This window comes from Sarcophilus harrisii, chromosome 5, assembly GCF_902635505.1.
Source record: "Sarcophilus harrisii chromosome 5, mSarHar1.11, whole genome shotgun sequence".
Classification (NCBI taxonomy): domain Eukaryota; kingdom Metazoa; phylum Chordata; class Mammalia; order Dasyuromorphia; family Dasyuridae; genus Sarcophilus; species Sarcophilus harrisii.
The window spans coordinates 191,826,420-191,831,699 of record NC_045430.1 but is presented as its reverse complement, the minus strand read 5'-3'; the positions used below and the strand labels follow the sequence as shown (position 1 = coordinate 191,831,699).

At 35.7% G+C, this 5,280-nt stretch overlaps 1 pseudogene; it reads left to right on the top strand.

Moving 5' to 3' along the window:
• The first annotated feature begins 2,974 nt into the window (after positions 1–2,974).
• Positions 2,975–3,918, top strand: LOC100916665 (annotated as a pseudogene).
• Positions 3,919–5,280: the final 1,362 nt, after the last annotated feature.

Sequence of the window (5,280 nt, the reverse complement as noted above, 5' to 3'; positions counted from 1 at the left end):
AAAGAACTATGGCGTCTGAATGCAGATCAAAGCACACTCTGTACTTTTTTCTTTCTTGTGTTTTTTTCATTTGTTCTGATTCTTCTTTTATAAAATGACTTATGTGGAAATATATTTAATATGTATGTATGTATGTGTATATATATGTAATAGATTGCTATCTTGATGAGGAGGAAGGGGAGGGAAGGAGAAAAAATGGAAATTAAAATTATATAAAAGTAAATTATGAAAGCTATCTTTACACATAATTAGAAAAATAAAATGCTATTAAATAAGGGAAGGGGAAGAAAATAACAACAAATCCAGTTTAAAAAATATTTCTTGCTCCTAGTATTTGAAGTATCATCATAAGAAAGAGGGTTAAAGGTTAAACTTGTTTTGCTTCAATGCAGGATACACAAAGAAATTGTATATGAAATTTTCAGGAGGTAGACCTAATTTTGGTATCAGGAAAATTTTTAAATAACTGGAATTCCCCCCAAATTGAATGAGCTACTTTAGGAAATAGTGAATTTTTCATTTGGGGCTGTCTTCTAGATCAAGTTGGATAGAAATTTTTTTGAAATATTGCAGAGAGAATTTCAGTTCAAAAACAGCACAGATTAGATGATTTCTTGAAGCCCATGTTCATCTCTGAGATTCTTTGATACCTTGACTCTAAGTACCATAGGAATAAAAAGAGAATGTTTTGATGGCTATTGTAGGTAAGGGGAATAAAAAGTAGGGTAAAACAAAGTTGACAGGATGGATTGAACATGTGTTCTAGATCTAGTCAGTTGAGATTCAGAGAACAAAAGGCCAAAGAGAGTCAAAGTGACATCTGTGATTGGAACCATAAGTCAATCAATCTGTAAATATTTATTAAGTGATTAATAATGTGCCTGATATTGTGCTAAGCAATGGAAATATTAAAAAAAAAAGATTCAAAAGGCTGTCCCTAACCTCAGGGGCCTCATGATCTAAAGAGGGAAGGTTATGATCACCTCAAAAGTGAATTCCTGCTTCCTCCTCACTAAATTTCAATGTTCCTAGCGCCATAGACTAAAAGCATGTACATGTAATTCTACTTAATGTATTCCTTCTTTCTTCACAAATAACAAAAACCACATAACAGCAGTACTGTTACTGACTGTTTCAGGAGGGAGAGTACTAAGATCATTGAGCAGACTTTATCATCTAGAAGTTCTTCCATTTGGATTCAGCTCTGGACATCTATCATCAGAGAGACAAACACCTTTGGTGAGAGGCACATCGCTTCATTTACATCTCACTTATTATGAATGTGTTCATATATATGGATGTGTGCACATACACATATCAATACACACATTACATATATATGTACATATATTTGTTGTTATCGTTTGGTCATTTCAATAATGTCGACTCTGTGACTCCACTTGGGATTTTCTTAGCAAAAATACTAGAATGATTTGCCACTTCTTTCTCTAGCTCATTTTACAGATGAGAAAACTGAGGTAAGGAGGGTTAAGTAACTTGTACAGTGTCACACAGATAATAAGTGTCTGAGGCTACATTTAACCCTGGTCTTCCTGTCTCCAGGACCAGTATTCTATTTACTGTGCCACCTAGCCATTATAACACACACATACACACATATATGAATAGAGTATATTTATGTAAGTGTGGAAGATTTGAACTATTTCTTTTTTTGGTTTGGTTTTGTTTTGCAAATAATTGGGGTTAAGTGACTTGCCCAGGGTCACACAGCTAGTAGTAAGTGTTAATTGTATGAGGCTGAATTTGAACTCAACGTCCCCTGGCTCAGCTGGAGCTCTATCCACTGTACCATATACCTGTCCCTATTTGAAATATTTCAATTGTGTTTATTATGGTGGAATTCAACCCAGGCTCATCAGAAGTAATTGAAAATATAGGGAAAATACAAAATACTCTGAAATCCTAGGGAAAAGGTGTTCTTTTTTAAGGCAAAAATAGCAGAATCCAGAAGTGATTGTTGGGTGCAGATATGCAGAAAAAGAGCAAGAGGAATGGATTTAGCATGGTGGAGGAAAGGGAAAAGCCTTGGATCTGTTGAGTTCTAGGCTTGTTTTTGTCGCTAATTCTTTTTGTTGTTTTGGACCATCCAAGTCAAAGGTTGCAGGAAAGGGAGTCAGAAGTACACTGGTTGTTAGGTCTACTAAAATATGTCATCATACAAAGGTGATCATAGGAGAGAAGGACTACAGATTAATGGCAATCAAAATAGGGAAACTCCTGTGTTATCACAGAAGAAAAAATATTTAAAATAAGTTCTCTGAATGAATGCTGAAGGAAATTTTAAGAAAACTGATGAATTAGGCAAGACAATAAACATTTATTAAGTACTTAAAATATAATAGGCATTGTGCTAAGTGTTAAGGATACAAATACAAACACAAAAAAAGATGGCTCTTACTTCAGACTTTACAATAGATTGTAATTGTTCAATATTATCATAAGGTTTTATAATTGTCAGGTACTTCAAGGTTTATAAAAGATGTTTATGTGTATACAAGTATTCCTTCCAGGGCCTGTGGTATTTACATGGGTCCTCCCTCCTCTACCAGTCACAGTCTCTTTAAACCTAAGTAGATCATTTTAATAAGTTCCTATAAACAGTTTTCTAATGATGAACCTTCCTACTGTATTTAGTGGTGGACACATGCTCTGTCATCAGTGCTGGTTTGATAGGACTGGACAGAGCACTATGTTAGGCATAGTCTTCAAGAACTCAGGAATATTTGTGTGGCGTAATGAGTTGGACTTCAGTGAAAAAGGGCAGGTATTATTTTCCCATTTTACAAATAAGGAAATTAAAACTTAAGAGGAGTAAAGTTCAAAAGCACATTGCTGGTGAGAATTAAAGGTGGGGCTCAAACTCTGGTCTTATGATTCCAAATTCATCACTTTTCACTATGTGTTCAAATTTACCATTCTTTACTTTTCAGTAACCTCGGAAGCAGACAGTGGAATGTTTGACAATCACTCAGGAATATTGGAATTGAAATTGCTTGGGTTTTCAGGATCACAAGATTTCCGCCACATGCTTTTTTCCATATTCTTCCTTCTTTACATGGTGACATATTGGAAATTCACTCATTATTGTGATGGTATGCATGGACTATCGTCTCCACTCTCCCATGTATTTCTTTCTTGGTAACATCTCTGCTATGGAGATTTTAACCACAACTATTGTTATTCCTACTATGTTGGGAGGTTTGCTGACCACCCAAATTCAAACAATATCCTTTGGTGCATGTATGGCTCAACTCTTCCTCTTACTTTTTGTGGGGACTTCAGAGTTTGTGCTGTTGGCAGCAATGGCTGTGGACCGTTATGTAGCTATCTGTAATCCTCTGAGGTACAGCCTCATCATGAATCACCAAGTCTGCCCCTGGGTGGTCATTGTGTCCTGGGTATTTGGGTTTCTGTTCCAAATCTGGCCAATTACTGCAACTTACCACCTTTATTTCTGTGGGCCAAATGTTCTGAATCATTTTTTTCTGTGAGAGAGGGCAGCTGCTCAGACTCACTTGTGGTGACAGCAGGTTTCAGCAATTCATCCTCTTCTTGATGGCAGCTTTCATTCTCTTTGGTTCTTTGCTCCCAACCATCATTTCCTATATCTACATCATCTGTACCATCCTGAGGATTCCTTCTGCTTCTGGTCGGAAGAAGGCTTTCTCTACCTGTGCTTCCCACTTCACCGTGGTAGTGATAGGATATGGCACCTGTCTGTTTCTCTATGTAAAGCCCAAGCAGAGTGATGCAACTGAGTATAACAAGATGATTTCCCTGATGACATCAGTGGTGACTCCATTGCTGAACCCCTTCATCTTCACTCTGAGGAATGACCAATTCATAGAGGTCTTGAAAGATGCAATAAAACGGTTGGGTCTTCTCTTGAAGAAGTAAACATTTCCAGAACAGGTTATGGTGAGAACAATTCATTACAGAACATAAACATCAACAATTTTTAAAAATTGAATCTTTCAATGAGTAATCCATCTCACAGAGCCAAAGTATAAAAATTTTATATCAAAATGTCAGTAATTGCCTGTTGCTAATATTGATTGAAGTAACACATTATGGTTTTCTTTTTATTGTGGTTTTCCTCTGGGTATATCGGTTTACAATGTCCTTTATTTTTCATCTTTCTTCCTTAAGAAATAGCATGGTGCAAAGGGGGAAAAAGTCACTGCATTAGTTTGCTGTTTATGATTCCTTTCAGTATAATATAGTTTCCTTGTTCATGTCTATTTTTGAATGTTTGTTTTTGCTTTGCCAAACAGCATGAAATATATCCTACTTTTTTTTTCAATTCACTTGATGTATCCCCTCAGTTTTATTTTGTGACTTTGTTTTTTAAATGAGAATCCTGTAAGCAAAAAAGATGATAAGATCTTGTTTCCTTATCCAATCTATCACTTTTTGTTTTTGGTTTGGTTAATCCATTCATATCTAAAGTTATGAGTTTTATTTTAGTTTTATTTCAAAGTTATATATATATATATATATATATATATAGTTATATATATAGTTATATTTTTCTCCATTTGTCTTTTTTGGGTTTTTATCAAGTTTTGATTCCTTTCTGCTCTAAACAGTACTATATTTTTTCTCTCACTTTAATCTTTTTAAGGTGGACCTTTTTTTTGCCTTCTTTCTCCTCATCCCTAATTTGTATTTGTATTTGTATTGTATTTGTTACCCCTTTTCTTTTGAGGTTTTGCTTTTTGGTTCCTTTCTTTGTTCTGATTAAATTTTCTCTTGCCCTGCTTTTATTCTCGATCAAGTAGATTTTCTTTTCTCTTCTTTAGCTAGTCTTGTATATCATTGTTTCAAATTTTATTTTTTAAAACCTCTTTCCAGAGGCAATTCCTCTGACTCTTATCATTACATCCTCCCTGACTACTCTTGACCTTTATCTCAGGTTCATGACCCCTACAATTTTCTATTCTTTTTGTATTTCTCATGCAACCCAAACTTCCAAGATGTCCATTTTGGACTTCCTCCCCTGGCAATTTCTACCACTGCCTTCTAAGTGTTTTCCTTCTAGATTCCCCTTTTCTATTGTCTCACTCTCAGAATAATTCCAAAACTTAGTGATTTCACAGAGGTCAATGCCCCATAATGTATTCTACTTTCTCCTCCCTCCATGCTATCCCTGATTATGCCACACCCCTATTCTATAATCTCCCTCCCTGCCCCCTCCTCCTTCCCCTCTTCCCTTTCCCCTTTCTCCTCTTCCCTCTCCCTCTCACCCTCCCTCCCTCC